Raw genomic sequence first — 25,191 nt, 5'->3', positions numbered from 1 at the left:
AGAAGCCTAAAATGACGGAGAGTCCAAAATCAATGCCACAATGTCCCTGGACCATGAGGAAACAAACATTTTCTTTTTACTAAAGAGGGAATAAGAGTATCACTGTAGAAATATTTCATAAATGAATCCTATTGCACACATTTCTTTATGTTGCATATATGAAAGCAAGAAACTAATTAAAGGACCAGCAAAATACATTTTTGAATGAAAGTTGCTGTCCCTCTGAATTCATGCCACTGTGATAGACCTTTGGCATACCGTTGGTGAATTTGCAGCACTGTATTTACTTATTACAAACTAACTATTCAAAGATGTAACTTGTGTGCTGCTCAAGGAATCATTTTTAAATAGCTTTTTAGGTTATGATGAACTTATATAGAATGCTGACCTAGAATATTACGTACAGAACTGAGTATCAGTTAGCTATGTTGATTGGATGACTTCAGGGCCACATTGGCCGAGGTTACAATGAAGAACTTCCTCCTCCTCCTCCTCTTCTCTCGCCTGAGGAATAGTGATCCTCAGGTTAAACTACCACCAGTCATCTCTCTGTATAGAGAGAGCAGCCCTATAGTCTGGTAGGACTATGACCACTTTACCTTTATTTACTAAATGAGACTGGCACATCTATCCATGCATATAATTTAAAATGAGGCAAAACTACTTATTAACAAACAACTTGGGAATGCTGAATTTGTGTTATTAGACAATGACCTCATTCAGTAAGTTTTGACCAGGCAAATTAAATCCCAGTTACCTATATTAGATATATAATTTAGATTTGCATTATATACTTAAATTCTCTTGAAAAGTAGGTAATAAAATAATTAACTCCCAATATTTTGCTTTTTGTGCAGTGTTTGCTAACTGGTTTGTGTGCTGGTGGTTGAAGTGTTCTGGTCAGTCTATAAATTCCATGTGCTGCAGAGAAATTGGGCAATAAACATTGCTAAGCAAAATATTTATATCAGCACACTTATAGCAATTCAACAAAATTTAGAATGAAAAGTACACAATGAGCTACAGGCTAGAACTACTAATGTCGTCAATATCTTACACAGTTTTGTGGTTTTACTATGATTTGATTTCAATGAATGCATTGATAATGCATTTACATATTCAACAGTTTATTCTCTCATTAATCTTGTAATAAATCTGACCGCAAATGCTCATCTTGTTGGACAGTAGAAAATAAAAAAGACCTTCATTGTTTATTACTGCCAAGTTCAAAGTTTGACACAATACATTTTTACTTAGCTTGCATATTTCATGTAGAATCACTGTTTTTACCATTAAAATAGCTTTGCTGTTTCACTTTTTCTTTAAGTCTTTGGAAAGGCCTTTTCACATTTTTGTTCAATGAAAATTGGAGTAAGAGGCCTGGAGCCTATGCTACTAAGTAACATGTGCTGTACCAGAAATTTATATGTCTGCACCTCACCCATATTAGTTTAAAAAGTTATTTCCTTCATTCCATCTAAATTGCAGTGCTGACCTCTGTTTTTACCTTTTGAGCTACAACTTTTGGCTGGGGTCAATTTAAGTTGTATTTTCATTGTCTACTTTACAGACTGGGAATGAAAGAACAGTGCCTTTCTGTTGTATCCAAGTGTATTTCCAAAACTGAACACATAAGGAAAGGAAAATATTTATATTAAAAAATCAGACTTAAAATATTCCATTTTCATATTTTTCTCACTGATGAAAGATAAATACACAAATGGAATTTATCCTGGCATTGACATAATTCACCTTCCCAACCAAACAGAAGTTGCTTTGACTTTATTAACGTTATTTAATAAGGTTCACTCCTTGATGAGGATATTTGAAGTGGATTTTCATTTAGGCAGACATTTACAGTACATAGAAATGTACAACTGGTAACTTGCATTGTTTTAGATAGCTTGCTTATGAAAAGAACTGTCTGTGCTCTCTGGACTGACCTGGCAGCCATTGCTTTTAATGACGTGTGGTTTCATGCTGTGGTTACAGTTACTGCAGGAATGTTTTGCTAGACATAATTGTGGCTCTTTCTTCTTTCTTTCTTTACTGAGTAGGAAAGAATGAAAGCTTCCTGGAGGAACTAGAAAGTCCATAAATGCTACTGCTGTTCTCATAAAAATGTCAGTGTTTCCAGTCCTCTCAAACCATCGGTGAGAATTCAAAAAAAAGAATGCAAATCTGATTCCACATAAAAATGCTCCTGGACTTTGCCTTGCGGCTCAAAGTGTATAAATACATTCTGCATTTCAAATTTGACAAAGGAAATTTTAGAAGCATTCTTCAGGGGCCACTAAGCTGTGAGAAGTGGTCCTTAGCATTTGCATTTGTTGTTGTTTTTGCTCAGCAAGTTGAGACATATGAAATACATCATTGTGCTTTGGAATTTCTAATCAAATTATCAAGGCATTCAAATCACTAGAGTTTGCTTGAAACATAACGTGAAAGCTCTCACTATACTAATGCACACCATTTACTGAAGCCTAAAGAATCTTGGCATAAGTTGACATCAGAAAAAAATCTAGAGATGCATGAATATTTGTAAAGTAATGTGGAGTTTTACTAAACAGTGTATCTAGAGTGGGACTGTTGTGCTTTCGAGGGCTTGTTAACCTAGGTAAGATGATTTCAGAACTGGGAAAATCAGTACCAGTTATTTCATGCCAAGTGGGTAAAACCCCAAATTACAATGACAGCTTATCCTATTATAATATGAATTATTCTGACTAGTCAATAAATTTTAGGGTGTAAATAAATGAAGATTTTGCAAATTTTATGCAACACTTTGGCATTTATTTTGTTCTGATTTTTTTTATTGATTCAATTACCGCAAACAGAATACATGCACATAGTTTTCCTCATACAGAAGTTATTTAGCTGAATTTTGATTAGATTAGATTACTTACAGTGTGGAAACAGGCCCTTCAGCCCAATAAGTCCACATCAACTCTCCAAACAGCAACCCACCCAGACCCATTCCCTTACATTTACCCCTTCACCTAACACTACAGGCAATTTAGCATGGTCAATTCATCTAACCTGCACACCTTTGGACTGTGGGAGGAAACTGGAGCACCCGGAAGAAACCCACGCAGACACGGGGAGAATGTGCAAACTCCACACAGACAGATGCCTGAGGCAGGAATTGAACCTGGGTCTCTGGCGGTGTGAGGCAGCACTGCTAACCACTGTGCCATCCAATTTCTTTGGATTTATCAATTATTTTAACCATTTGATCTGTTGCAAACTTGAAGTTACCTAGTTTAGGTCAGTTCAGGTTAAGTTGCTCAATTTGTAAATTCACACCAAATTGGATGTCCTGTATTTGCTTATACCATTTCCTGTTTAAAAAAAATGTCTGGCACATATACACAGAGTAAAATGACACTTTGTGAAAGTAAGAAATGTTCTGTATTCTGCAGTTAATTGATTTCCATGACATTCAGTAGACAATCTATAATGAAACTCTCAACAATGAAGACAACTGTTTTTCTGTTTCTTAGCGTTTCTATTGGTACTGTAAAATCCGTAATATTGTAATAATATTTTCTCCAATAATGGAAGTGTCACTGAAGGGGAGAAGCAGGCACTCAGCTATATTCTTTTGCATTCAAAGAAATGCTCATACTGGCATTCAGTTGATAGAATAGAATTTAACATGGGGAAGAAAGAGACTCCAAAGTCAAACATCAAAATCAATCACACTATTAAAATGTGAAAATTACATCTCCAAAACCTGTAAAGTTTGCCTATTTGAAAACTTTATGTGAAAACTAGCCATTTGAATACAGAACTGGCTTGAAGGTAGGAGATAGAGGCCAGTAGCGGAGTGTTGCTTTTCAGACTGGAGGCCTGTGACCAGCGGCGTGCCAAAAGGATCTATGCTGGGCCCACTGCTTTTTGTCATTTATATAAATGATTTGGATGTGAACGTTGGAGGTATAGTTAGTAAGTTTGCAGATAACACCAAAATTGGTTGTGTAGTGGACTGCCGAAAAGGTTACTTAAGAGTACATAAGGACCTTGATCAAATGGGCTGATGAGACAAAGAATGGCAGATGGAGTTTAATTTAGATAAATGTGAGGTGCTGCATTTTGGAAAGGTAAATCAGGGCAGGACTTATGCACTTCATGGTAAGGTCCTGGGGAGTGTTGTTGAACAAAGAGTCCTTGGAGGCAAGTTCATAGTGCCTTAAAAGTAAAGTCACAGGCAGACAGGGTAGTGAAGAAGATGTTTGGTTTGCTTGCCTTTATTGGTCAGAGCATTCAGTACAGGAGATGGGAGGTCATGTTGCAGCTGTACACTTTTGGAATATTGTGTGCAATATTTTCCTGCCTGAGAAGACAGTATCTTTGGTAACCGTTTATTTACCAGCAAGCAATTTTCAATGATTTCAGGTTAATTGCTATATTTTGTCAGACTTAATAATAAATAATTAAAGGTTCAGTTGTTTGTGAGTTTGTAATCGTGGGAAGGACTGCATTGATGAGAGAGAGGTTGATAGAGTATCCTTATAATTAACCTCATCATTAGAGAAAAACTGGTCAAGTTTCCTGGCATTGTTCAATATCTCACAGCATCTACTGTAAAGTATGTATTTATGGATATTGAATGAGAATGGATATAATACATACATGTTTGGCCCCTCAGCTTTCTCTGGCATTTCATTTGAGCATGGCTGGCTTGGTTGTGTTTCAAATTCCATATTTCTAACCACCCCAATAAGATTTGATTCCCTCACTTAGTGAGAATCTATCTACATTTGCATTCATTGACTACTTCCACCACTTTCTGAAGCAGAGAATTCCAAATAAAAGCAAAATACAGTGAATGCTGGAAATCTGAAACAACCACTGAGAATGCTGGGACAAAAAACACTCAGCAGGTCTGGCAGCAACTGTGAACAGAAAAAATAAGTTAAAAGTTTGAGTCCAGTATAACTCCACTTCAGAAATTCAGAAGCCCATTGGGTTTAGAATATATGGTCAGGGTCACAAAACAATTCTCATTCACTCACTCAACTGATGTTTATCAGTGTGCAAACTTCCCATGTCTTCTTTGCAACATAGTTTCTAGCAACTGTGAACTTAGCCACCATGCTAGACTCACCTCATCTAAGTTACTGATATAAATTGTATAAAGTTGAAGACTAGCATAGACTCTACTTGTCACATCAGACAAAGCTGATCGGTCCACAGCTCCAACAATTTGCTGAGTACAGCTTCATTAGTTATTGTAATTTCACTAAGTTCCTCTCTCCCTTCTGCCCCCTGATTAACAGCTATTCTTGTATTTATTTTTGTACACCATAGTAAATCCAGAAACAAAGTGTTTGTTTACTTCATCCACCAGTACCTTGTCATCTATTATTAACCTCCCACTGTCCAGAGAAACAGCACTCACTTTGCTTACATTTTTACTTTCTAATTATCTGTAGACTCTTGCTATCCATTTTACATTTCTAGTTTACTTTTGCGCTAACTTCTTCCCTCTGATTAACTTTTAGGTCATTCTCTGCCATTTATTATACTGTGAAGATCATATCTTTTTTATTCTTCTGTGTTTTTGATTGTGAACTGCAGTGCAAGTTGTGGGCGGCCTGGTGGCACAGTGGTTAGCACTACTGCCTCACAGCGCCAGAGACCCGGGTTCAATCCCCGCCTCAGGCAACTGACTGTGTGGAGTTTGAACATTCTCCCAGTGTCTGCGTGGGTTTCCTTCGGTTGCCTCCCACAGTCCAAAAATGTGCAGATCAGGTGAATTGGCCATGCTAAATTGCCTGTAGTGTTAGGTGAAGGGGTAAATATAGAGGAATGGGTCTGGGTGGGTTGCGCGTCGGTGTGGACTTGTTGGGCCGAAGGGCCTGTTTCCACACTGTAAGTAATCTAATTGTTCCTCGATAAAACATCGAGGAAGGAATTGCTGTAATTTTGAAAAGCGAGTTACTGAATGCTGTGTTCACATTTCCGCTTTCTTCAAGCAGTGGACAAGCCAGTTTGCAGTCTTGCTTGTACCAAGAAGTGTGTATAAAGTGAGATTCAGTTTGCAAAGGTTGCTGATTAGTTGGTGGAGCTGTGTCCAGCTATGGATGCCGACATTCATCAGCCTGACAACAAGTATGTCCTTGGTTCTGAGATGGCTGAATAGCTTGTGACTGTGCATGAAGCTGATAGCAGCTTTTGGACTGCTGTATGGACCGATGGTATATTTTCTCTCAGTAAATATCTAAAACCTAAAGAGAGTCAGTTTATTTTCCCTCACCAGTTGCGGTAATCTGTGGCCTTTAACCAGTAAGTAAGAGTCTTTGAAGTTAGTGTATCAAATGCCAATGCCTCCTATGTAGACATGAAAAGAGACTGAAGAAGAGACAGTCCTGGTAAGCTGGATCATCTCAGCAAATCCTGTCAACAATGCCAATTGAACTCCTTCTCGAGTATTTTTCCCTCCGCACATAATGCCAAAGACTATTTGACCATCTGTCTGTATGTGAGTTGGAACAGTGTTTAGAAGGGAGTTAGCATTTTAACATTTTAACAAGCGGCGACATGTCAGCAGATCATAATTGTTTATCTGTAGATACAAACTTGGTATTTGTAATAAATGGCAGTGCTTGTTAAGTATGGAACCTGATCTGTATATTCTGTTAACCTGGTATATCAAAAAGGTCAATTGGGGAATCTGCATAGTTTGTCAAAGCTTTTAAATATTGCAATAGCGGACTTGATTTCCAGCGTACTATACTAGCAAGGCATGATAAAGTGTGGGGGCTCATCTGGATATTTGAAACTGAGATAACAAGGGTTTTGGTGTGGTATTAGTAAATAATACAGGTGAAGCAAAACCCCAGGTTGTGTACTGCATTTAAGTAATGGCAATTTCAGAGGATTTCCTGGCGGTAGCAGAATTGTCCCTGATCGTCTGAAGTTAACTTTCAGTATCAAAGCTAATTGAAATTGGTAAGCTCAAAGTAGCATTGCCTGACAGAGCTAGAAGGCAGAAATAATTCAGACACTAGCATGGTGCTTGGGTTTATTAGAAATACGAGAGGGAACAATTAACAGGTAGTATTGGGTCATAGTTAAAGCAGCATGAAGAGGATACAACAAAGCTAGAGATTGAATTCCAAAGATGAAAAGAAAGTCAAGGAAAGGGGGAAGGGAAATGAAAAGAATAGAAATAAAATAGCTGGAATTTGAATTGCAGAGAGAAGAGAAAGTAAAGGATATATGAATATAAGCTTAAAATTATGGAGTAGAAGTGGGAAACATCAAATGCTGATGCAAGCTTTAGTGGAGATAATGTAAGTCATAATTTAAAGTCTAGTAGGGGAATGTTTAAGTTTGTTCAGGCTCTACCAAAATTTGAGGAAAAGAATGTGGAGACATTCATGTCATTTGAGAAATTAGTGAGATAAATGAATTGGGCAAAAGAAGAGTGGGCACTAATTATGCAGAACCAGTTGATATGAAGAGTACATTAAATTTATGCTTCATTGTCAGATGAGGTTTCTTGGGATTATGACAAAAAAAAGTTATATTGACTGCACATGACTACCTGAGATATACAGGCAAAAGTAACTTTGAAGGGTGGTTATAAGCATTAGAAGCTGAAAACACTTATGAAGTTCTTTGCATGATAACTCTCTCAAAAATTTTAAAACTTTCATCATGAAAAATCGTGTTGATGACTGAAGTATTACAAATGTGAGATGTGCAGCAATAATGGCTGATGACTATGAGCTGATCTATTTTTCCATCTGTCACATAAATTCAAAAGGGATAGAATTTGGGAGAGTAAAAGGAAGGCAAGTAGCTAGGTTAGAGAATGGATAGCTGGGAATTCTCCAAGGTCAACTCCTCAGTTTGGAAAGGCTGAGGCTGGAAGTGAAAATCAAAAGCCTCAGTGTTTCCATTGTAACAAAGTGGGGCACGTTCATTCAGAATGCCAGAGTTTACAAGGGAATCCCATTGGATTCTTTGGAGTTTGTAAGAATGAGTCTGAAAGGAAAACTCAAAGGAAATGCCATGGATCAGACTGGAGCTTTGACTACTGGTGGTACATGCTGCTGTGAGTGCAGAGAAAGTACCAAGGCCATATGCGAGATATGTAAAGTGTTTGTCCAAAGGGAAGATAGATCCTTCCTTTGAAGCAAAAGGGATTAAGTCCAAATGAGGCCAAATGAGTAGAATAGCTACAAGATCACCTTCTGAGTACTTTTTCATCATGTGTAGTGAACAAAGCAATGGTAAACAAAATTCATCACCAGAGTAATAGTAATTCTACAGGAAGATGTTAAGGTAGTTGAAGTTCTACTCAAAAATAATGATAATTCAAAAGATAATTTTGCCATAATCTTTATTAATTGAGGCTCAGGAAGAAGAGACAGCTCATGCCAAAGGGGTTTTGGAGTGCTATTGTGTTAGAACAGAGTTCTGATAAGAAACAGGAGACATCTTCACAAACCAGCAGACAAAGAATGGATGGTGGCTCATAAAATAGTTGTTATAAGGAGATACTTCAAGTAGCACATTACATTTTTAGATTGGACATACAAGAATATGGAAAATGCTAAACGTTCTGTGAAATCTGTCATGCATGTTAAGTAAGTAGGAAAAGTTGAACATGCAATTAAACTAGCACCTTTGACTTTAACTATTCACTCAAGTTTTAGTAGATTTTGTAGAACGATCACTAGTATTTCCTTACAGTTATGGATATGTCAATATGTCAATCCAGTGCCCAGGAGCAATTCCTCAAAGGACCATTACAGCTAAAGTTATAGTGGGAAAGTTAACTCAGTTTTTTTTTTATTTGTAATGATGTAGCAATTAAGGTATAATTGGATTAGAGTTCTAAATTTAAACTCAGTTGTTTTTTATTTGTAATTATGTAGCAATTAAGGTATAATTGGATTAGAGTTCTAAATTTATGTCTAAAATTTTCTGGGGGTTAATTAAAAGTTTGAGTATAAAACAATTAAAGTCAACTGCTTCTCATCCATAAACATAGCAACCTTTTGGAGTGATACCATCAGATTATCAAAACTAGATTAAGGCTTATTGTCATGAATACACACAAGATTTGGGCAAATGTTTTAAATGTTTGTGACCAGAGATTCCCCAAAAGAATCAACAGGGTTTAGTCAATTTGAATTGATTTATAGCCGTGAGATTAAGGGTCCATTAAAATTGATTTGGGCAAAAGTTCTGAGATGAAAAAGTTGAATTTTTAACGTTATGTTAGGTGTCCATATTTTCAGGTGACTCAAAGGAGCATATAGAGCAGCACAATAGCATATGAAAGTTTCACAAGTGAAAATGAAAGAATGAGCATTCAATGACTAGAACGTTTCATTTGGGAGATTGTTACATTATCATTGCTTTTGCAAGGTGAACTAGTCAAAACAAAATTAAGTCGTTCATACAAAGGTTCTTCGGAAGATTGGCAAAGTGACTTATCTAATAAATACTACTGACTGCAGGAAGAAGAATCTGCACTGTCACATAAACATGTTGAAAAGACAAGCAGAAGATGACACGGACAATAATAGTGATGTGGAAGGAGAGAAAGCAGTTTTGAAAGTAAATCTCCTCCAATTCAACAAGCTACCCCCCAAAACATGAGACAGACACTGTGCTCACATAATTAGACAAAGGACACTGGGGCGGATACTCATAAATGCACAATATTTCTTGAAGTCATGCAAATATAGGAGAGTCAGGACCAGCCCAGAGAAATATGCTTAAGTGAAAACAGAAATTCAGTATATGCTAGAAAGTGAAGTAGTCAAAACAGTTGGTGTTCTGCTGGAACACACAGCAGCAGGGCTACCTGCCCAGAGGCAGCAGTTAATCGATTCTGCCTGTTAAAGATCTTTCGTCTGACACTCAAGTTTACTCATATGCCTCTTTGTGTTGAGGGACAGCATGGTCTGCAGCACTTGGGTGAGTTTTGAGGCCCTTCCTGGCTCCCTTAGCTGCAGCTGCACTCACCTTGGGGAGACCTTCATCCCCTAGGAAACTTCAAAATATTGGGGAGAGGGCACTTCAGTTTTGGTGAGCCTGCTACTTCCAGTGCTACCCTATCCTTGATTCAACCATGTTCCACTCCTTGGCCATTAATTGGCCAATTCAGGAAAGATCACAGCCTGTCCTCCACACGGTGTGGGCCCCCATTTCACCATGAAAGCAGGACTCTTATGCCTGTTGGAAAATCCCACGCCCGTGTTTTCACCTGGTATCTTGTGAAATTACTAAATGCCATTCTAGAAAAAGTCCAAAGATGTGCATGTTAGGTGGACTAACCATGCCAAATTGCCCATAGTGTATAAGATGTATAGGTTAGGTGGATTAGCCATGGGAAATGCAGGGCTACAAGATTAGGGTAGGAGAGTGGTACTGGATGGGATGCTCTTTGGAGAGTCAGTGTGGACTTGTTGGACCAAATCACCTGTTACCATGCTGTAGGGATTCTATGAAATCTATCCTACCTCAAATTAACGAGGTAAAAACAATGACTGCAGATGCTGGAAACCAGATTCTGGATTAGTGGTGCTGGAAGAGCACAGCAATTCAGGCAGCATCCAAGGAGCAGGATGATTTAATTTTTTGAAAATCAGTGCAAGTGACATTGGGATATTTTCTTATACAGTATTGTTTTGTGCTTTCTGAGATGTTGTTGAAGTACATATGATTTTTCTGACTGTAGCATGCAGATTCGCACATTCATTATCGACTAAATGCACTGACAAATCCAGTCAATGTGCCATAGTGAAACTAAGGCAAATGGCAAGCGATGCATTGCGTTATAAAAATTCATGGCAGGTCCTTTATTAGGGGTACACTATTTTAGGAGCAATTGCTTTCCAACTTTTTCTGAGTTAGCAGTTATGGTTTTCATCTTTTACTGCCAGTAATACACTCTGCATTTAAAGCCACTTGGCTTATTTACAAATATTGCAAAAACAAAGTTCAGTTAATAGCAGAAAGATTTTTTTATTTCCAAATCCTGTGCCTGGAACCATCCATGTGCCTGCAATACTTGTGTCCAGAAAATGCAAAAAAGTTGGATGTTGTAAGCACAGATCCATATGGGAGCGTGCTAATGTTAAGTCTGTATAAATTACTGAATAGAAATCAAGCTAGGACATCACATAGAGCATTGAAACAATACAGTGAAACATGAAGGTTTCACTATCCTCTGAGAAGCCTGTGACTTAACTGCCTGTTCAGATCCTTTAGTGACAACTTTATTGGAAGCACGCTTTTATTTGGCTTTCCAAACACTTGTTGTCTATTCCTAAATGCTCATTGTTATATAATGAATGCAAATTCCCAGAATCAAATCAGTCTTCTCACTTGTTGAGATTAAAGTAATTAGTCTGCCACTTGCTCTACAGAGAGGACGCTCCTTAATTATGTGCAACATTGTTTAGTGTGCAAAAGGGGGTTGCATTGAGAATATAATAATAAAGCACATGGCTCTAGCTTTTTCTATATTCATTTGGCAAGGACCACTCTCACCATGGTAGTGTCACTTGACAGATGGGGTTTAGCACAAAGAACTTGGTGACTTCTTGTGTTTCCCATTCTTGGATTTGAAGGATGTGTGCTGATAGATCTTGCTCAGAAAGGTTGCTCCATATGGATTAAGCAGCTCATTATTGAGTTGTAATTGTACAGCATAGATGGCCAGCTTAAGGACATTGATCAGTTGATGAATGCGTGAAGGAATGATATTCCCTAAGACAGGAAGCCAAAAGGAGGGATGGTGTCCCTCAAGTTTTAGTTATGAAATTCTTGCATGTGAGACAGGTGCACAGTACTCTGCTACAGAGTATGATCTGACAGCAGCACCTCACAAAATTTAGTTAATGGGCTATTTCTGATTTTGGTCTTTGCAAATGTTTTCTTCAGATATTCCTGAAAGAAAAATGTCCTATAAAAAACACTCCTCAGAATATTGGTTTGGAGTGACCAACTCAGATCATCCACATAAGTATGCAATTATTTTTTGTCACACTGATTTTCTGGAAATTGAATACATTAGATGTAGTTTTAGAGGAATTCTGTGTGAGATACCTTGTGCTTCAGTAGTCTGTTAACTTTGTAACATCTCTGTTAAGAATCTGGTCAATGCACAGAAGCATGTAGCTTGGGTAGCACAATAGACATCTTCAGCACTGATTAACTTGCAAGATGAAGTTGTTGGCAAGTTGTTTCAATATATATTGAGGTACAGATATAGACATATCTGGTGCAGATACACACACAATACAGTTTGAGAGAGAGTTCCAAGATTATGATCCAGGGATTGTGAAGGAACAATGATATTGTTTCAAGTCAGGATGGTATGAGACCTGGAGGAAAGTTTGGTGTTTCCATGGAACTGCTGCTCTGTCTTTCTAAGCAATAGAAGTCATGTGTTTGGAAGGTAGTGCTAAGGGATGCTTAGTAAATTGCTGCAATGCATCTCATATTATACACAATGCTATCATGTGCATTAGTGATGGAGGAAGCCAGTATTTAAGGTTGTGGATGAGATTCAATTGATGTGGACTGCTTTGTCCTGGGTAGTGTTGAACCACTTGAATGTTGTTGGAGCTGCGCCAATTCAGTCGAGTAAAGAATATTCCATCACACTTTTGAGTTGTGCTTTGTAAATGATGGATAGAATTGGGGAGACAGGGTATGTTACCACAAAATTCTCAGCAACCAACTGCTCTTGTAACTATCATAGTTATATGGTTCAGTTTCTGGCCACTGGTAACCCCCAAGGTCTTGATAGTCTATTGCAATTCCAATTCCGTGTTTCAGTATCTCTCCCATATTTCCAACCATGGATATGTTTAGAGATGATTTGATAAATCATGATAGAATAGTGGTGAAAATCCTGGCATACTTAAAGTAATGAACTAATCTTATTAATGTATCATGAAATCTTGTGTGCTTCTATAAAATGATCCATAATAATTTATTTTTAATCAGTTTTTAAGAAGCATAACCATTGCATTTTCCAGCTCACCAAAAATGCAATTAATAATAAAGAAACTCCACTTTATTTTATCCTGAGTAATAGAGATTATATTGATGTTTGTTTCATGACATAATTTGCACTGAGAAGAAATTAGTAACTGTTATCAAAATGTAAGTGAACATTTCATTCTTTATACTGTTAGCTAGACACCTTATATTCATTGTAAATTTACTGTACTCCAGCCTTGATTAGTCATTGTCCCATGTCTCAAAGGGAGACCAGCAGATTTTCCTTGGTGATTTAATGCATAAGCAACAAGGAAAGCAAAAGGAAGTCAAATACCAAGAGTCCTCCTCCCGACAAAATACCTAGACTGTGGTTTGGTCATAATGAATGCACTATTTTATCAGAGAAATAAATACAAGACCTCATGGCAACAGCCATGCTGCAGATATTATTATCTGCTTGACTATGTTATTGTTCAAGAGGGGCACCGCAGGAATGTTCACACCACGTCATGACAGAACTGATGGCTGTTGGACCCACCATCACCTAATCCAATCCACTATCTCCATCATCCTGACCCAAAAGGGCAATGGAAGGAGAAGTATTACTGCAGGAAATTCAATATTAGAGAACTCCAGGACTGAAGCTCATGGTATACAGGGGACCAGAATTATCAACTCTTCTGTATAGGATAGAGACAAGGTACCTCAAATCGCAAGAGAAATATCCCAAATGATAACGCCACAAAATCGTGCAAATGTTGTGGCAGGGCAGGCACTGTAATATCAGTATAATAAAACAAAGAACTGTGGGTCCGAGAGATTGGAAATGAAAACAGAAATTGCTGAACTGATGAAAAGTCATCAGACTCGAAACGTTAACTCTGCTTTCTTACCAGCTGCCAACACTGCTGAGTTTCTCCAGCAATTTCTGTTAATGTGTTGACTTTAATATCAGGATCCTCGTTCAGCCCTACATCCCCAACATTGAGGAATTGGTTACAGCCAAACAGCTGTGTTGACTGAGCCACATTGTCTACATGCCTGACACAAAAATTCCAAGTAAACTCTCTGCTGTGAGCTTCGTCACGGTAAAGAGCACCCTCAAGTGGGTATCCTCAATCCTAAGGGACTGCCAAAGATGAAGAAGCAATTAATAATTCCCCAGTTTCATTCCTTAAGGGATTAGTGCTTACTTGAGCTATTTTCTTCCTTTTATACACATTTGTCGAACCTTTTACTTTTAATATTTCTTCTAGCCTTCTGTTGTATTTGCATTTCTCCATTTTCTTTAAGTACTTGTTTGCCAGTTTCTAAAATTGTCCTATGCTTCTGGGCAACCACTAATTTCATACATTTTCCTTTGAATTTGATGTAATTCTTAACTTGCTTTGTTAATCATGGATAGTGCATTCTTCTCATACCTTCTTTCTTTCACAGTAGTTTTTTCTTGAGAGTTTCAAAATATCTATTTAAATGTCCACCCCAATTAGAGACAGTGCTGTTGTGGTAAGTTTTCTTTTATTCATGTGTGGGATGTGGGCATCGCTGGTTTGTCAACATTTATTGCCTGTGCCTAGTTACCCTTGAGAAGCTGCTGTGAGTTGACTCACAAATGCCATTAGGGAAGGAAATCCAGAGTTTTGACCCAGTAACAGTTAAAGTTCCAAGAAAGGATGGTGAGTGGCTTGGTGGTGGTGTTTTCTTTTATTCATGTGTGGGATGTGGGCATCGCTGGTTTGTCAACATTTATTGCCTGTGCCTAGTTACCCTTGAGAAGCTGCTGTGAGTTGACTCACAAATTCCATTAGGGAAGGAAATCCAGAGTTTTGACCCAGTAACAGTTAAAGTTTCCAAGTAAGGATGGTGAGTGGCTTGGTGGTGGTGTTCCAGTATATCTGCTGTCCTTGTCCTTCTAGATGGCAGTGGCCATGGGTTTGAAAGGTGATGTCTGGGAATCTTTGGTGAATATTTGCAGTGCATCTTGGCGATAGTACACACTGCTGCTACTGAGATCGTTGATGGAGGGAGTGGATGCTTGTGGATGTAGTGCCAATCAATTGGCTGCTTTGTCGTGGATAGTGTCAAGCTTCTTGAGTGTTGTTGGAGCTGCACTCATCCAGAGAAGTTGGGGGTATCCCATCACACTCCTGACTTATGCCTTGTGGACAGATTTTATGAGTCAGGAGCTGAGTCGCAGTATTCCTGGCATCTGACCTGCTCTTGTAGTGACTGTGTTTACATGGTGAGTCCAGTTGAGTTTCTGGTCAGTGGTAACCCACAGGATACTGATAGAGTAGGATTTAGTGATGGTAACACCATTGAATATCAAGGTGCAGTGGTTTGATTATTTCTTATTGGAGGTGGTCATAACCTGGGCATTTGTGGCGTGAAGATTACTTGTCACTTGTCAACCCAAGACTGGATATTGTCTAAATTATGTTGCATTTGAACATGGACTACTTCAGTATCTGAGAAGTCACAGCCAGCATTGAACACTGTGCAATCTTCAGAGAACACTCTACTTCTGACCTTATGATGGAGAGTAGGTCATTGATGAAGCAGCTGAAGATGGTTAGGCCTATGACACTACCCTGAGGAACTCTTGCAGATACGTCCTAGAATAGTAACCCCAGGTAAATGTTTTGTGAACATGGTTTCAGATTTCGCCATGGCTGGTGATGAAATTTTAATTCATTGAAAAAATATTTGGAATTTAAAAAACTAGTCCAATCGTGACCATGTAACCACTTTGATTGTGGTAAAAATCCAGTTCTGATTCAGTTATGTACATGAGATTACGAAATCTGTCATCCTTATCCGGTCTGGCCTACATATGACTCCAAACTCACAGCAGTGACCCTTTAAAGATCTTTACTGAAGAGACATTCTTCTACTTATTATACACCACTTGGCCAGACCTGGAGAGCAGCAGGAATGGGACCACAGGCAAAATCACTCAAGAGGCTCCATCCTCTCAAGTACGAGGGGGAGCTCTCGGACTCAGAGGTGGATGGATGTAATAACCCATTTAAGGCCAATAGGAAATCACCTAATTGGATTCCATGGAGCTCATCAAGTAAGAGGTCAAAAAAACCAAGGAACCTGCTGGAAATCCAAAACAAGAATAGAAATTGCCAGAGGAATTAGCAGGTCTGGCAGCATCTATGGAAAGAAAGTAGAATTAATGTTTCAGATCTAGTAACCTTTCTTCAGTCAAAGGATCTGAAGAGTCACTGGACCCGAAACATTAATTCTACTTTCTCACCACAGATCATCCCAGATCTGCTAAGTTTCTCTAAACATTTCTGTGAAGTATGCATTCCTTTGGTAACAGGCAACAGTTTGCCCAGCTGGAACTCATCACCTGAGTCCTTTATAAAACAGACCCATGACTTAAATCACTTTTTGGGGGTACTTGTGATGCAGTGGTAGTGTTCATACTGCTGGACCAGGAGGCCTGTGTTCAGATTCCACCTATTCCAGATGTGTGTAATAACATCTCTGAACAGGTTGATTAGAATACAAGGGTAAAGCAGACCCAAATTCCTACACTAACTGAGATCACCATGAAGGGTTTGGGTGAGCAATGTGGTGCAGCTAGAGTGAGAGCTTGCTGTATCCATAACCCAGAGGTCATTGGATTGAAACCATCCTCTGCTATTTGAGGGGCCCTCTTGAGGTACAGTAGTACTGTCCCTGCCCTGGACCAGGGAGGCCCAGACTTACCCCAGAAGTGTGTAATAACGTCTCTGAATAGATTGATTAGAGAAATGGGTTAAATAAATATAAAGCAGACCCAGGGATGTCTGTCGCATGCTACGAGTAGCCTATGAACATCAAGAGCAGTGGGTCTGTTTTGGTGTTCAACAATAGATTATGCTCCTTTTTAGCTGGGCTTCCTGAGTTTTTGTATTACAATCAAAGGAATTGACATTGTTCTCTGTGGCCAGGATTGAGAGTCCCAAAGACTGTGTTGTTTCCTGGTACCCAGGTTCACAATGTCTCCTCTGGGCTGCAGTGGAGGGGAGGGGCAAGATCCAGTCATTGTGATCCATGTAGCTACCAATGATACAGGACGAAAGAGGAAAAAGGTTCTGCTGAGGGAATATAAGCAACTAGGTGCTAAATTGAAAAGCAAAACCAAAAAGGTAATAATCTCTAGCTAAATGATACATGGTCAACATGATTAAGGTGCTAAAGGCATTGCTGAAAGATTTGTGTGAAAGAAACGGGCTCAAATTCATAGGTGGATTCAGTTATACGGAAAATTAGAAAATCGAAGATAAAGGAGAAGTTATGTTTGCAGGTTAGTGATTGGTTGTTTGTTACAAAAATGTAAAAGGAAAGCACAGCATGTGTGAATGTCATATTGGATCAAGGAACCATAAAAGAGTAAGGAAACTCAATAATAGAACACATTTAAAGGCTTAGTATCTTAATGCACAAAGCATTTGGAATAAGGTTGACGAACTGATAGTACAAATTGAGGTAAATGAATATGATCTCATTGCCATTACAGAAACATGGTTACAAGGAGATCAAAATAGGGAACTTAACACTCAGGTATATCTGACATTTTGAAGAGACAGAGGGAAGGGATAGAAAAGGTATTGGGTTGTTTTGTTAATAAGAATGAAATGTGGATAGTTTTGAGAGATGATCTAGGCTCATATGATGTAGAGTCCATTTAGTCAGAGGTTTAATAAAAAAAGCAAGGGAATGAGACATTGGTAGGGGTAGTGCACAGACCCCCTTGTTGTTCCTCCTCCACTGCTACTCTACTTGGTGCTTGACCTTAGCAGGAGTCTCCGAAACGGACTCCTTGGGCTAGGGTAGAACCATGACTGGGTCATCCTGGTGTTGCTGCCACTGCTCGCAGAGGTTCCTCCTTTACCCACCACTCTCCAGGCATTAACAAAAATAAAACAAAAAAAAGAAAAAGAGCAAAAATTAAAAATGAGAAAGAAAGCAGGCAGAAGAGGAAGGTCCCCAGGCTCAGCCCTGCAACTCCACCGCCATCTTGGATAAGGTATCGACAAAGAAGATGCATAGTTTATGTGCACTTTCTTCTGAGTTGGATAAGCAAAACCGAAAACTTTCCTGACTACCACTGTCCATCTGCTGAAAATCGAGGTTGAATGCTTTGATCTGGACAAAGATTTACCTCCAGCTATATATTTCAGCAGTTCAAATACACAATCACCAACTCAGGCAACTTAAAGCAACATTGGCAAAGTGAGAAGAAACAGTAATTACGTTTAATTTCCTGATTAATAACCAACCCTTCAAGAAAAAAATCAAAATGAATTAGTAAAAATCAAATAGTAACCAACGCTAGGTTATCAAAGAGCAACAGTTGTCAGCTCAAACTTGGCAAATTGAAGTTCACTGCATGAAGGAGTTATTTTATTAAAGGATAAATGCTTTCCATGGGGATGCTCGGTATAGTTGCAGCCAAGATAGCTTATAAATGCAAGTAGTTATGCCGGCATGCTGGATTCATAGTACATGCACTCTGATGGTTTGCTTGTTTGCTAACCACAACGTGACTATAATCACAAACATTCTGGCTGTCAACCCCTCACTGATCAAATCCCTTATTCACAAGAGCCATGAAGACAGTGATGCTGCCTGAGATGGCTAAAGCTTTTAATCTATCTGCACAGAATCAAATTTCTCCTCATTTCTGTATTGTATTTTTATTTAATTATAACTGTAATTATTAAATCATAAAGCAATGTTAGAGTCTCAGTTCTAATAACATTGTTTGTCTCTTCAATCCATTTTTAGGTTATGCATCAATACCTTTAAAAAAGTGTTAGTTTCCTCTCAAACTTTATCTTGTCATGTTTTGCTTGAAGTATATATTCCAAGTGGACACCAGTGTTGAGATTTATCCATGTGAATGCTGACATGTTTATGATTAAATTTTATTCAAGAAACATGTATTTGTCCTGAGGGTAATAATCATATTTTACATTTAAAATGTTGCATTAAAACTAAAGTGCAGTTTATGCTTGATTATAATTCATACCATCACATGTATCATATATTGCTTATATTAGCAACAATTCTTTTTAATTAAAGTGAATCCTTAGATGAGCATAAATGAGGTAGGAGTATACTTAAGAAGAAAATAAGGAGGGCAAAAAGGGGACATGAGACAGCTTTGGCGAATAGAGTTAAGGAGAATCCGAAGGGTTTTTTCAAATACATTAAGGACAAAAGGGTAACTAGGGAGAGAATATGATTTGGAGATGCCGGTGTTGGACTGGGGTGTACAACGTTAAAAATCACACAACACCAGGTTATCGTCCAACAGGTTTAATTGGAAGCACACTAGCTTTCGGAGCGATGCTCCTTCATCAGGTAGTAGCGGAGGGCTCAATCCTAACACACAGAATTTATAGCAAAAATTTACAGTGTGATGTAACTGAAATTATACATTGAAAAATTGATTGTCTGTTAAGCCTTTCACCTGTTAGGATACAGTGATAGTTTCACTTCTTTCATGTGTAAATCACAAAACCTTTTTTTTTAAAAGTTGCATTCTCGGGTTAGCTGTTAACAATGGTGATAGCTAGACAATATGTTGAAGGTGTTCTCTGTCTATGCCATGATGTTTAGATTGATTCTAATCTAAAAAGTGAGATAATGGAGTTTTACATAAGTTCATACAGTTTTTGAGCTCTGAGTTCTACATGAATGCATGCAGTTTTTGAGCAAAGTACCATGTAACCCTGCAAGTACAAATTCACCCCACAAAATATATGTGTTTGTGTGTATAGGAGTGCCTGTGTGTGTGTGAGAGTGTGTGTGTAGGAGTCTCTGTGTGTGTGTATAGTGCAATGATGGTCACCTGTAATGTGACATGGGCACCGCACAACAATCAACAGACAGGAGGGTTCCCTCCCAGTTGGGGAACACTTCAGTGGTCCAGGACATTCAGCCTCGAACCTTCGGGTGACCATCCTCCAAGGTGGACTTCGGGACAGAAGGCAGAGAAAAGTGGCCCAGCAGAGGCAGATAGCTAAGTTCAGTACCCATAGGGAGGGCCTCAACTGGGACTTTGGGTTCATGTCACATTACTGGTGACCACCATTGCACTATACACACACACAGATACTCCTACACACACACTCTCTCATACACACACAGGCACCCCTATACACACATACACATGGACACACATACACACAGACGCGCACACAGACATCCATACACACCCTTACAGACACACACACTCCCACACTCACACATGCACCCCATAACAGACTTAATACACTCTGCACTCACTGCACACACACACATATACTTCCTCACACTCACAACCCCCAACCCAAACAGACACACACACACAGACAGACAAAGACCCACATGCACACATATATTTAGTGGGGTGAATTTGTACTTGCAGGTTACATTGTACTTTGCTCAAAAACTGCATGCATTCATGTAGAACTCTGAGCTCAAAAACTGCATGAATTTATGTAAAACTCCATTATCTCACTTTTTAGATTAGAATCAATCTAAACATCATGGCATAGACAGAGAACACAGGAGGCCAACATCTTCAACATATTGTCTAGCTATCACCATTGTTAACAGCTAACCCGAGAATACAACCTTTTAAAAGAAGGTTTTGTGATTTACATTGGAAAAAAGTGAAACTATCACTGTATTCTAACAGATGAAAGGCTTAACAGATAATCAATTTTTCAATGTATAATTTCAGTTACATCACACTGTAAATTTTTGCTATAAATTCTGTGTGTTAGGATTGAACCCTCCACTACCACCTGATGAAGGAGCATCGCTCTGAAAGCTAGTGTGCTTCCAATTAAACCTGTTGGACTATAATCTGGTGTTGTGTGATTTTTAACTAGGGAGAGAATAGGCGGCCTTTGTGTGGAGCCATAGGAGATAGGGGAGATATAAAATGAGTATTTTGCACCAGTGTTTACTATGGAGATGGACATGGAAGATATAGAATGTAGTGAAATAGATGGTGACATTTTGAAGAATGTCCACATTACAGAGGAGGAAGTGTTGGATGTCTTGAAATGCATAAAAGTGGATAAATCCCCAGAACTTGATCAGGTGTACCCTAGAACTCTGTAGGAAGCTAAGGAAGTGTTTGCTGGGCCTCTTGCTGAGATATTTGTAATATCGATAGTCACAGGTAAGGTGCCAGAAGACTGGAGATTGGCTAACGTGGTGCCACTGTTTAAGAAAGATGGTAACGACAAGTTAGGGTACTATAGACCAGTGAGCCTGACGTCAGTGATGGGCAAGTTGTTGGAGGGAATCCTGAGGGATAGGATGTAAATGTATTTGGAAAGGCAAGGACTGATTAGGGATAGTCAGCATGGCTTTGTGTGTGGGAAGTCACGTCTCACAAACTTGATACAGTTTTTTGAAGAAGCAACAAAGAGGATTGATGAGCGCAGAGCAGTAAAGGTGATCTATATAGACTTCAGTAAGGCGCTTGGCAAGGTTTCCCATGGGAGACTGATTAGCAAGGTTAGATCTCACAGAATACAGAGAGAACTAGCCATTTGGATACAGAACTGGCTCAAAGGTAGAAGACAGAGGGTGGTGGTGGAAGGTTGTTTTTCAGACTGGAGGCCTGTGACCAGTGGAGTACCACAAGGATCAGTGCTGGGTCCCCTATTTTTCATCATTGATAGGAAAGATTTGGATGTGAGCATAAGAGGTACAGTTAGTAAGTTTGCAGATGACACCAAAATTGGAGGTATAGTGGACAGCAAAGAAGGTTACCTCAAATTACAACGGGATCTTGATCAGATGGGCCAGTGAAGTGAAACATGGCAGATGGAGTATAATTTAGATAACTGCGAGGTGCGGCATTTTGGGAAAGCAAATCTTAGCAGGATGTATACACTTAATGGTAATGTCCTAGGGAGTGTTGCTGAACAAAGAGACATTGGAGTGCGGGTTCATAGCTCCTTGAAAGTAGAGTTGCAGGTAGATAGGATAGTGAAGAAGGCGTTTGGTATACTTTCCTTTATGGTCAGAGTATTGAGTACAGGAGTTGGGAGTTCTTGTACTGGTTGTACAGAACATTGGTTAGGCCACTGTTGGAATATCGCATGCAGTTCTGGTCTCCTTCCTATCGGAAGGATGTTGTGAAACTTGAAAGGTTCAGAAAAGTTTTACGGATGTTGCCAGGGTTGGAGAATTTGAGCTATAGGGAAATGTTGAATAGACTGTTTTCCCTGGAGCATTGGAGGCTGAGAGGTGGCCTTATAGAAGTTTATAAAATCATGAGGGGCATGGATAGGGTAAAGAGATAAGGTATTTTCCCTGGGTAAGGGGAGTCCAGAACTAGAGGGTGTAGGTTTAGGGTGAGAAGGGAATGATATAAAAGAGACCTAAAGGGCAACTTTTTCATGCAGAGGGTGGTACATGTGTGGAATGGGCTGTCAGAGGAAGTGGTGGAGGCTGGTACAATTGCAACATTTAAAAGGCATTTGGATGAGTATATAAACAGGAAGGGTTTTGGATGCTAGCAGGTGGGACTAGATTGGGTTGGGATATCTGGTCGGCATGGACAGTTTGGACTGAAGGGTCTGTTTCTGTGCTGTACATCTCTACGACTCTCTGACTCTATGCAGCAATTCAGTAAACTCGCATTTTTTAAAATCCATGGTATCATTTAATTGCATACTGATAACTTTTACAAATTAATCTTTTCAGTAGTCTGGTCAATATCAATCTCACGCAATTAAAACAGTAAGGTAATAAGTTAATGTTCTGTAACTATTCAGTCCCTGTCTAATCCACTGAATGAATAGTACTTAATTTGTTCTGATTTTAGTATATTTATTGTACATTTTATTTTGAACACAAACACTACTCTGCTAATCTGTTCTCTATAATTTTTTATACATTTTGAAACTCTTTATACAGTTAAAAACTTGTTTTCAGACAAAATCGTATCTGCACATATTTAGTCCGTAATCAAGGCGATGCTTGGGGAGAGTGGCAGTATTTAGGGAATTGAGGGTGAATAGATATGCTCCACTGAAATAACTCCAAAGAGGCTGCTTTCCAGTCACCAAGTCCCCCTTTATTTACATGTGCATAGTACTTGACACTGGTCTGGTTTTTCAGAGCCAGCTCTCTCTGAACTGAATGTCTAATACTCCTGTTTATATCTGTCAGCCATGACTCCCTGATTGGACTAGGTTATCAGCCGCTTAAGACTGAGATGGCAAAGTAGTACGCTTCAGCCAGAACTCTTCTGCTCTTCTTTGTCTTTCTTCTTTTGTTTGTTTTTCTTCACTTAGCCTGGATGATCTCTTGGCTCAGTGTGGCCGTACCTCGGCATGCGAGTGGTCCCTGCAAAGACCTGTTCCAGAAACAGTAGGAGGAGACTGCGGAGGCAGCAGCTTCTGCAGCAGCATCAGAGATGGTATTGTGGCCCAATGCGGGAAGAAGACGCAGTGAGGGAGGTCCCCCAGCATCTGTGGCAGCAGTGTCGAGAAGAGGCAGCTTGCTCCCAGAGAGCAAGATAAGCAGAAGGCTCATAAAAGACTGTGAACTTTTAACTTTAAGAAAGGGGAAAGTGAGGACTGCAGATGCTGGAGATCACAGTCAAGAGTGTAGTGCTGGAAAAGCACAAGTCATTCCTGATGAAGAGCTTATGCCTGAAATGTCAATTCTGTGCCTCGGATGCTGCCTGACCAGTTGTGCTTTTCCAGCACCACACTCTCAACTTAAAACTTTGCTCCATTATTTTTCTAGTTTATATTAGGTAGAACTTTAATGGTAACTATTACCTTATTTCTTTATTTTTCTACTTATTCTATGAAGGTAATGCTTAACTTTTTAAACTTTGTTTCTTTTACAACCTTGTATCAAAGCTTTTTGTACCTAAGGTGGCTCCGTGTGTGGTGACATTAAATACTTTTAACTGTATTCGTATTCTTCTATACTTGGAAACACATGACAGTAAAATCTAAATCTAAATCAATCAGGAAACTCATTGTAATGAGGTCAGCTAATTGCACCTCATAGAAAATCACTACATTCCTCCCCCTGTAAGTCCAAAGACATAGGCCTGTTCTTTTTCTTATAGTCTCTTCTGAGGCACTTTTGCACCAGGTCTGGTTCCTTCAACTCAACCTCAGATATGTACGGCATGTACTAGACCATAGCCCACCTCTTGTGCCCGGAGCATATTGGAAGAAATTCATACTCTTCTTCAGGCAATAAAGGTATCGAGGCTGTGACATCCACCTTGTCTGTCTCAGACTCTGAGGTTTCTTTGATGTTAGATCGAGGGGGTGAACCCACAAGTTCTGACAGCCTTTCCAGCTGTTCTGAGGGCCGGGTATTATTCCTGCTCCCTTTGTAAGTTTGCAGCTTTCATGTATTCCACATGAGTGTTCAGGACTACTTTAGCTACCCAAACTTTGTACATCACTCAACATGACCTCATGTCAACCATGCATCTTACCCATGCAGGGCCATTTCTTTGGTTTCGGCACCAAAGTCTGTCCCCTGAAGTAAACTATCTTGCTGACAGAGTCTCGTATCCGGCATTTGTGATCCTGATGCCATTTCACCCTCTCCCTAGAGGTCCGGAAAGATGAGATTTAACCTGGTGGGCAGACTCCTCCCCACTCGCAACTCTGCTGGAGCTATCCCTGTAGTTGCATGAGGAGTAGAACGGTAAACAAGTAGGAGCTGTGACAGTTTGGTATTAAGTAAAGCTGTAAGCTATTTCTGTAAGCCTGCCTTCATAGTTTGGACTGTTCTTTCCGACAGACTGTTGGATGATGATTGGTATGGAGTGGTTTTGTAACACTGATAAAGCCATGCTGTTATCAATCTCCATTAGAACTGGGTAACTATCTGACTGGTTCTGATTTGGATGTTGCTAAGCAATTTAGCTGGTCCAAGCCAGATGTAGGTGGGCTTTCCAAAGTGACCACTCTCCTGGATATTGGCCTACAGGTTTTCTTACTCAGTTCAGGTCTAGTGAGGCTTTTATGCTGTCCTGAGTCCACATAAAAGCAGAAACTACAACGGCATGCCGGCCCAGACCCTAAAGAAAATGTTAACCCATTTGGCTGAGGCTTAGGTTTGCTTTGAGGTTTTGTTGTGGACTGACCTGAAGTCCCTGTATTCAGGATATGTCTTGAGTCTTGCATTTGCCTTCAGTGGTTAGCACTGTTG

The sequence above is a fragment of the Chiloscyllium plagiosum genome, chromosome 17 (genome assembly GCF_004010195.1).
Source record: "Chiloscyllium plagiosum isolate BGI_BamShark_2017 chromosome 17, ASM401019v2, whole genome shotgun sequence".
NCBI classification, from domain to species: Eukaryota; Metazoa; Chordata; class Chondrichthyes; order Orectolobiformes; family Hemiscylliidae; genus Chiloscyllium; species Chiloscyllium plagiosum.
The sequence above is the reverse complement of the archived record's forward strand: the minus strand, read 5'-3'. Positions refer to the sequence as shown.